Consider the following 10,388-nt stretch of genomic DNA (forward strand, 5'->3'; position numbering starts at 1 on the left):
TGCCAAGCCTAGCATGACAATTTAATTTGTGGCAGGTTGTGCCCAACACTTTAACCCTGTCATGCCAGACCGTGTCACGATCGGCCTAGGCCGTTTGACCTCAGTCCAGTACTTGTCAATTTAATATACAAAAAGATAGAATATTAAATATTTAAAAAATATTAATAGAGATAACTCAAATTTCACAAATAATGTATTCCTCGCCAACCATTGCTCATCCGGCTTTTTAGCCGGATAAAAGGAGGCATGTTGTGTTACTCGAACCACGGGCAGATGCAAATCAGAAATGTCTATGGCAGTACAATTTTACAACTCAAGGAAATAATTTGGCAGATGCAATGGAAAGCAAGAGAACCACACAAAACGCGATCATTTAACAGGTCGATCGACATGCAACACCAATGGCTACTTACCTACATTACAAACAATGAAGCACAACAAAAGCCACCTCTAGAATCACACTATAAGATTTAAATTTTTGGTCTCATTACTTGGATCGACGTTAGAAAGGTTACAATTATGCAAAATTATAAGATTTCATTATTTATGAATATCTTTTAATCGTTTTTCTTTTACTCTCTTATATTTTTTATCCAAGTAGTCAGACGAAAAGGTTACCTTATTGTTGGTTCCTAAATGTTCGTAAGATGCTTTCAGTCATCATTTTTGTTGGGTTTTCTGTATATTTCCTCCATGTCCTTTGCCCTTGACAGCCACTTACTTGTAAGTTGCTTCATGTTGGGGACCTCATAGTTCTGGGTAATATAAACACCACAACCAAGACCCAGTAAAAATGAGAAACTGCTCCTAATTAGCCCCATTTCGATCCTCCTGCATTCACGAAACAAACAGATGTTGTAAACGCATGCAGAGCAAAACTATAGAATTGAAGGCATACACAGTTGACTGTAGATACTGGACTGTAATTATACCACGGTAACATCTGTGAAATGGAAGAGATAAGAACATGGTGTTGTCAGAGTATCAGTATCAGCAAAAATTTAAGTATCTACTTCTCGGAGCATTAGAATCGATTGAATCATAATCAACAGTATATAATTTCAAAAAAGAAAAAAAAAAAACAATAGAGAAAGTCAACAAAAGATAGTTAAATTCAAGAAAGATAAATCTTAAATTTTATTGAACTTAAGAATCTTAGATTTCCTTTATAAAATAATCTTATTTGTCAATTTGATCAAGTAAATAAAATCAATAGGCTTTTATGAATATTAGCAATGACATTTGTCATTACTTTTCGAAAATAAATCAAATATTAATTATATTATTATAATACTTAGTTTTGGGATCATCAAATTGAAGAACTATGTATAACCCGCTCCTAAATTTACATTTTGCGAGACAAATATGTAATCCTAATTAGATATACTTTTCTCACACTCTAAGGCTATTGTGCAAGATTCATCAATTAAGCAAATCCCAAATACAATTGGTGTTAAACTTTGAATTGTTGAACCTTTAAACATGACTTTGTATTCTTTGTCAACTTGACTAACAATAAGTTTCATAATTTAATGATAGCAATTCATTCATTTATCAACCCTAATCTTAACATACAATCAAGACGCCAACATGTGTCACTTTGAGTATTTTTCAATAATGGGGCTGGATCTATGTGCTTTTGTATAGTGAATTCAGAGAAGTTATTGTCCAATCAAGCTGGCCAAATAGTTGACGCAACCAAACAAACAAACTAGATCAATCAAGCTGCCTCACAAACAAACTAGATCAACCTAGGCACCTCAGCCACATAGAACTCTACCATTATGTGAGAACTCACTTAGATACTTATAATAGGAGGATTGCACATTGAGGAGATATTAGTCTCATGACTGGCTACAGTAATTCCAAGGCTCATGGTGATTCCTAAGTAAGAACTTATCACACATCTCCTTTTTTTTTATTCACAAGTGATTCCTTTCCATTCATTCCACCTCAGAAAATCAACCCTTTCCACACTCAGCCCTTTCCAAAAATCCATACTCATACCGAATGCCACACCCAACGTGATCAAGACATCCAACTCAAAGCCAAGAACACATGAACCCGGACCCCTCATCTCGGCTAACTCAATTCAACATTAGTCAAGCTCCTTGCAATTCAGCTTGAACAAGCTTGATCCTCAAACCTTCATCAACTCCAGCCAACTTCCTTAAATTGAGTTCTATGGTAGCTCCAGTTGCTGGAGGAGTTTTCTATATGCTTTAATTTACCCAATACAGATTGAATTGAGTGAAGAATATAAATTAGGATGAGGAAAAACAAAATCCTTGGTATTGTTTTGAGGAACATGTCAAGGACATATGACACAGACAATAATGGCAAATAAAATCTTAAAAAACCAAAAATGTGAGCGAACTCTTTTCCGTTAACGATATGAATATAACAATTTCATGATCTGCCTTTGAGATTTCAGCAAACGGTGCCATCCCTGATGGAAAACTATCAATAAAATACATTTAATAGCACATAACTAAGAGAGAAGATATTGAGTCAGGAAAACCACACATCAAATCAGCAATTGGATCAGTAATTTTTCGAATTATGGAAGTAGACGCCCGATCAAAGAGAAACTATAGTCAAGACAGCTCTGAATGAAGAGAAAAGAGGAAAAGGATGTGTACCTAATCTTCGCCTGCTGAAGCGAAGGCACGAGAACAAGCGACAAATTTCGACCGACGAGAAGAGATCGCAGCGATCCGGGGAGCGATGGACGAGGTGGGGGAATTCATCACGCTCACAGCAGTTGAATAAAAAAAAAAGGTTTCTTGATGAATAAGAAAACAAAAATAAGAGAGAATAATATTTTAATATTATTCTTGATGAACAAGTTTAGAGAGGAGAATTTTCCTTTAGTGGAAGAATAGAAATTAATTGAAAAAAAAAAAGAATGAAGCACAAAAATCAGGATGAGAAATATGTTAACGTGTTATTTTAATATTTTAAAAAAATACTTTTGATTTTTGTCTAAATCAGAAAGAATAAATAAAATTTGTCAATTTCCTAATTCACGTCACATAGGTGCTTTTTAGGATTATCAATTACGAGAGACCTAATTAGTCTTATTGATTAGTTATCAAATAATTAATTTGATCATATAAAATATTTCTATCAATCATCAAAGTAAATCGAGAAATACTCGTGGTGAGTGACCAAAAAATCTAGTATCATTTGGTTACACGTCTCATTTGAAAAAATTTCTACAAATTCGTCATAGTTGACATCGAACCATGAGTGCCTAAGTGATAACCAAGTACATGAGCTCTTAGGATCGAAACTCGACGCGCCCGAGCATGTCTTCCCTCATGCCTTGACTACCTGCACTAATAGCTAGTAGTCATCCGTGATTTTCCTTCTCTGTGTTGGCCTAAGGACGAGTTGGTGGGGGTACTGGAGACGAACAAATTATCTTTTGCCATATTTTTGGGATTATCAAGCCATTAAAGTAACATATCCACCTTTTTTAAGGATTATTAGGACTAGGGGATAGCGGACTTGCTTTTTTTTTATTATCCAAATAACGTAGTTTCGCTTGGTTCATTTCACATTTTATCCTTCCAAAAAATAGCATGCGTGGTTGCGTGATCATCCAAAGCAACGATGATTTAAATAGTAGTCCGAGACATGTTTCTCGTAAAAAAAATCTCAACATTATCTCACTCATGCTTCATTGGCGAAACCGAAAACTCTAATTCCCACCGGCAAAATCAACCTAAATCTCTACTTTTACTTCACTAACCCTCCTTCATTTAGTATTATTCACCAGCGCTTTCACTAGCTGATGTGTGTGTTTTATGTGTCTTTTAACATTGTTTTTTAGCATACCTTATGTGACATTTCATTAGCATATTTCATATTCTCGTATCTACCTTGTACTTATTTTATTCTTTTAGTTTGGAGAATTACTTTTTTCTAATTTTTTTTCATTGATAGGATGATTTTTGGAGTAAAAACAAAACATTTAAGCCTTGAACGAGAAGCTATAACAAGGAACATACTTTGACCATATCCCATGACATAGATGTGTTCCTCCAGTCAAAATTAATTGAAAAAGGAGCAAAGTTGACATCTCCAACATTTGACACAATCATGCCTCCTTGGTATGGTCATGGCTTCCACCACAGAAGGAATAGCCCATAAGTAGTCGTCAAACATAGTTGTACCTTTCTCCATCTCAAATAATAGCTGATAAGACACGGTCATACTTCTCAGGCACGATAGGGTCTTTCTCCACCAAGAAGAAATGCACCCTATACATGGTCGTGCCTCTCAGGCACGACTGTGCTTTGTGGCAAAACCAAGGCCAGACACGGTAGTGAGTGCCTTTTACCATCAAAGACAGCTAGGGCATAAGACATAGTGGTGCCTTAAAGGCACAGTAGTGTCTCGGTAATCCACCCCGATGGTTGGGTATTCTCCAACCATTTGTAATAGTTGGAAGGGCTATAAAAGGTCCAAGAAGCCTCATAACATGGGAGGAGGGTTTTCCCTTTCCTAGGGATACCCTAGATTAGTCGTCCAAGAGCCACCAGACGAGCCATCCACTGATTGGAGCTTGGAGTCCCTTCTGAAGACTAGTAACCATCTTGATAAGCTTCCTTTTCTCCCCTTTCACTATTTGGGATTGTAAGATGCTTTCTTTCATGTCTTGAATTGTAACTCTATTTCCATGAAGTAGTTCCCTTTATTCTATGATTAGGGAGTAGCCGGATATAATTGTTGACATCTAATTTCATTTCAAGTATTTGTTTACCTTTCTTTATTGAATGACATGTTTATTCTATGGTCCGACTTTATTGTATTTATACAATTGTGATACTAATATGCCCTTTCATAATCTCACAAGATGTGGGAAATGACCGAAAGGTGAACCCAAATGCCTGAGATGTAGAGAGTTGACTCACAAAGGGAGCTAACCTAGGAGACTATAGGGCTTTGTGGTGGGAGCTCCCTTTTGGAAAGCGGTCATACTAGAAGTGTTGCCTCGAAAGTAAGATGATTTGCCATAAGGGGATGCTTCCCAACGGGAGTACCATTGGCTATCATAGAGTGTAATAGGTTTATTATGATTTGGTGTATCAAAGTAAAGGAGGGCAACTAAGGAACCATGTGGTTCAAGTGATAGAGGCATATTGGAGCAATCCCAATGGTCTGTGCGAGGTGTTTGGACAAAGGGTTTAAGTTAGATTCACCCTTGTATTTGATATGTGTATGTAAGTGTGTAAGTCTGCAGGATACACATGTGACTCAGGTTGACGACTTCGGATCTGGTGAAGGATGGAGCATCCGAGGGACTGTGGACAAGGCAGCAATAACAAGGGCTGAGGGAAGCGACTTCGAGGCATACTCGAAGGATGACATTGGGGACGAGACGCAGGCTTGAATGCATCCGAGGGACGAGAGCCAAAGGAAGTAGGCTTGAAGGCAAGAGGTCGAGGCTACGAAGGAAGCGTCAAATGAGTCGTAAGGGTGAGGGTCCAAGTGCTGAGAGATTGTACTCAGGTACCAGTCGACTGCTAGTTTCACTATTCGACTAGGGCAGTCGATTAGGAGCAAACAGAATACTTCTGTTCGCGCAAACCAGTGTGGAGCAGTCAACTGATACTTTTAGCAGTCGACTGGTATTAAGCCGTTGGGATGTAACAGTCGAATTTCCACAAGAGGGCAGTCAACTAATGGTTTGGGCAGTCGACTGGTATGCGGGGTTTTCAACCCCCGACCTATATAACCAAAGCTTGGGAGCTTAGTTATAGTTGATAAAATTAATGGTGGTAAACCCTAATTAGTAGTCTACTAGTCTCAAGAGTCTTGGTTGGTGTTGTGGTGAGGTTTCTCCACCCACAAGAAACGACTTGAGATAGCCAAAGTTTGTTGGGGGCTAATCCATCGACGGATAGGGATCGTCCACCTCAAGGATACGCCATGGAGTAGAAGCAAGCAATCTCCGAACCACATTAAATGATCGTGTAGCTTGGTTTGATTTCTTTCTTGTCTTTAGCTTTCTTTGTATTCATATTAGTTTGTATTTCTGCTACGCAAACTAACAAGTGTAGGAAGCGAGTATTTGAGGGTGTCGTCTATCCAACCCCCCTTCAAGCCGGTCACTGATCTCTTAGAAGTGGTATCAGAGCCGAGGTGGCGCTTCACAGGACTAATCATCGAGAAGAGCAAATTCAAGAAGATGACCAGCTTGATTGAACTGCCAAAGTTTGAAGACGGAGGCTTTTGGGACATCACCTATTAGATGATGAAGATGGAGGTCTTCTTCGATACGGATTGCGATACCATGATGGTGATCAAGGAACCGTTTGAAGTCCTGAAAGACAAGAAAGGGAAGAAGCTCCGACCACGATATTGGACGGAGGAGCAAACCTCAAGATCGGAGGCAAACAATAAGGTAATATCAATTTTAATTGATATGTTTCCTTCTAATGTGATGAGGTGTGTAGGTGAGTACGAGAATGCTCACGATTTGTGGAGCAAGATAAAAAAGATTCAATGGGAAGAACGCATGCCTACACACAAAGAGGACAAATTTGAAGAAAAGGATGAAGTGGCTCAAGTTAAGGGGAAGCAAATGGAAGATGAGCCATCCTCAACATCAGAAGAGGAGAAGGATGAAGAAATGTCATCTACTAGTGTGGATGAGGAGACATCCTCAAAGGTTGAAGAAGAATCCAAGATAAGTAAAGAAGAAGAAGAAGAAGAAGTCTTGGAAGTCAACCTAGCGAGCATCTCCACCGAAGTGAAGTCAAAGGATCATATCACTTGCTTCGGGTGCAATAAGAATGAACACTACAAGAGTAGGTGTCCAATCGGTAAGAAGAAGGTATATCTTAAACCCATTCAAGTTAATTTAAAAACTAACAAGGGGTGTAGGAATGAAGAAACCCAATGAAAAAAGGATGTGCATCATATGCTTCACGTGTGGAGAGAAGGGGCACTACCACACCAAATGTCCCAAGAAGGGAGAGATCAAGAAGATAGTGCATCTAAAGAAATGGGAGAAGAAGAGAAGCAAGAGTCAAGGGGGAGCTTCAAAGGTAAAGGGTAAGGTAAACCCTAATTTAAATTTGAAGTCAACTTTAAATTCCTCCATGCATGCTAGAAATAATTCTTATTATTTGGCCATGCATAATTTTGGATTTAAATATCATGATAGGAGTAGGGTAAATATGGATCATAACCCTAGGAAATCCATTCATGATAATTCTAGAAATGGTAGACCTAAGGAGACCCAAGGCATTAATCTCAAGAAGGGGAGACATATGCCTAGAAAAATGGGTAGGTCTAGGAATGTCCAATGTGGACAAGTCAATTCTAGGGTTAGGAACTTAGAAAGGAAAAAATCAAGCTTTGAAGGTAGAGCTTGATAAATTGGAGAAAATCCTAGAAAGATTCAATGTTGGATCTAAGGGTTTAAGTATGATGTTGGGTAGCCAAAGACCCAACAATAATAGATCAGGTTTGGGATACCGATCTAATGTCTTCAAGGTTAAGCGAAAGTCGTATGCTAGGGTTGCATATGACTATAGCAAGGAGAAGCCAATAAATAGCAAGAGAAAGTCATTTAAAGGTAAGGAGAAATTAACCAAGGACAAGGTGTCTAAGGTTAAGAAAGTTAGGTTTGTAGGTCAAGTGTCGCCGGAGGTGCACCGATGTGGCCTAGCTATTGTGGATGAGTCATCTAAGGAGGTGGCTAAGGCTAAGAGCTCTAGGGAGAGCTCAAAGAGTCAATTTGGGACCCATGGTCAATGGATCTCAAATGGGTTTTACTTGGAGTTTAGGTTGGGTCATGGAATGTGCCAAGTAGTTTGGAGACGGACTCGAGTCTCAAACCTAGGGATTTGGCACACATGGCTTGTGTTTCATGCAAGGAAACATGACATTGGGGGCATATTGCATGATAATTGATTTTGGATGTATAGATGTCATATAAAGCAATGCTAGGGATACATTGTGAGTTAGTATGGGCAAATACATCAAGAGGAAGCCAAAACTAGGACTTTAGGTCAAGGTTCAATTGAACCATTTAGCTAGTTTTGGATTTTATGTCAATCTTGGGATTGGTGATAGATACATTTTGTAATGTATTTTTGCTAAGTATACATGGGTAAAACAGACCTCTCCATAAAATTTAAGAATTTTTGGATGTATGTGAAATTATTGGCACATTTCTGAAATTGGATTCAAAATGCTGAAAAGGGATGAAACAGTGTGCCTGTCGACTGGTACAGTTACCAGTCGACTGGTAACGATGAAAATTAGACACAGAATGGTTCTGTGTGTTGTTTCAATAAGGGCAGTCGACTGGGGCAGTCGACTGATACCAGTCTGAAACTATTTCCAGCATTAATTTTTGACCGAGTCAGCTCATAAATGTGTATGAGATCCATGGGGGATGAATACACGAGTTTAGGGTCAATTTGGTGACAAGTTTTCAACAATTGGGATATTGTTGGAGAACTTTTTGGATGTTAGGCAAAGGGGGAGAAGTAAAGTTTAGTTGGAAAAACCAGAAAATACCTTTACGGTAATAAAAATCCTAGCTCATTGGGGAGCTTAGGTGTAAGGGGAGCCTTGCAATAGGTTCTTGAAAAGCCCTGTAGTAAAATCCTATCTCAATGGAGAGCATAGGTATAGGGGGAGTCTTGGGATAGGTTCCAATACATGTTGCATTGTTTTTCCATTCGACAGTGTAAGTCCAAGTGTGTAGCCTTGACAACATAAGTCCATTCGGCGGTGTAAGTTCAAGTGTGTAGCCTTGGCATCATAAATCCATTTGTTTTAGCATATTGTTTTGCTATTATGTTTTCCCTAACTTGAATGTATTGCCAAACATCAAAAAGGAAGAGATTGTTGGAGCAATCCCAATGGTCCGTGCGACCATATATTTTAGTGTTTGGGCAAAGGGTTTAAATTAGGTTCACCAATGTATTTGATATGTGTATGTGAGTGTGCAGGTCTATAGGATACACATGTGACTCAGGTTGATGGCTTTGAGTCTGGTGAAGGATGGAGCATCCGAGGGACTGTGGACAAGGCAGCAAGGACAAGGGCCGAGGGAAGCGACTTCGAGGCATACGCGAAGGATGACATTGGGGATGAGCCGCGGGCTTGAATGCATCCGAGGGATGAGAGCCAAAGGAAGTAGGCTTGAAGGCAAGAGGTCAAGGCTGCGAAGGAAGCGTCAAATGAGTCGTAAGGGCGAGAGTCCGAGTGCTGAGAGATTGTACTCGGGTACCAGTCGACTGCTAGTTTCACCAATCGACTGGGACAGTCGACTGGGAGCGAACAGAATACTTTTGTTCGTTCGACCAGTGTGGAGCAGTTGACTGATACTTTTAGCAGTCGACTGGTATCGAGCCGTTGGGATGTAATGGTCAAATTTCCACAGGAGGGCAGTCGGCTGATGATTTTAGCAGTCGACTGGTAGGCAGGGTTTTCAACCCGCGACCTATATAACCAAAGCTTGGGAGCTTGGTTATAGTTGACGAAATTAATGGTAGTAAACCCTAATTAGTAGTCTACTAGGCTCAAGAGTCTTGGTTGGTGTTGTGGTGAGGTTTCTCCACCCACAAGGAGCGATTTGAGATAGCCGGTGGTGTTGTGGTGGTAAAGATTTCATAGGTTTCATCTTTAGATTTTAGAAATTTTACCCAAGTAAATCTTGAGTAATCATCAATTATTACTAAGCAATATTGATTTTTGCTTAGTGACTTAGCCCCATGTGAATCAAATAGGTCTAAGTGTAGGAGCTCAAGTATTGAGTTAGTTCTACTTTAGTTGGTTGACTTATGGGTTGACTTGGTTTGTTTACCCTATTGACATGCACTACAAATTGAATTTTCAATAAATTTTAATTTGGGCAAGCCTCTAACTAAGCTATTTTGACTCATTTTTGAAATGAGCCTAGTATGAGTGTGACCAGTCTTCTGTATCACAACTTAGTTTCCTCTTGTTGTGTCAATAGACACTTAAGTGAGGAGGTTGGTAGATCAATTGAATAGATATTCTTTTTCCTAATTCCTTTAAGTGTGATTTTAGGATTTTCAACATTTTTAATTAAGCACTCAGATTTTGAAAATGTGACTAAGTATCCTGAGTCACATAATTGGCTAATACTTAGTAAGTTAAAATTCAACCTATCAACCAATAAAACTTTTCCAATATAGAAATCGAAACTCAGTTGGATATTACCTGTTCCGATTACCTTGAGTGTTCCGTCATTGTCGAATACAACGAACCCTAGGTTCTTGAATTTCAGCTTCGTGAATTTCAATCTATCTCCAGTCATATGCCTGGAGCATCCACTATCTAGCATCCATTGAACCAAATTTTTATGTTCCTACACATAAAGTATTTGATTT

At 39.0% G+C, this 10,388-nt stretch overlaps 1 long non-coding RNA gene across 1 annotated transcript; it reads right to left on the reverse strand.

The window, feature by feature from the left end:
- Positions 1-272: 272 nt before the first annotated feature.
- Positions 273-2,855, reverse strand: LOC121977536. Its single transcript, XR_006110904.1, has 2 exons — positions 2,643-2,855; positions 273-831 (listed from the first exon to the last, which is right to left on the reverse strand). It is a non-coding gene; the product is annotated as an uncharacterized LOC121977536 (long non-coding RNA).
- Positions 2,856-10,388: the final 7,533 nt, after the last annotated feature.

The sequence above is a fragment of the Zingiber officinale genome, chromosome 4B (assembly GCF_018446385.1).
Source record: "Zingiber officinale cultivar Zhangliang chromosome 4B, Zo_v1.1, whole genome shotgun sequence".
NCBI lineage: Eukaryota > Viridiplantae > Streptophyta > Magnoliopsida > Zingiberales > Zingiberaceae > Zingiber > Zingiber officinale.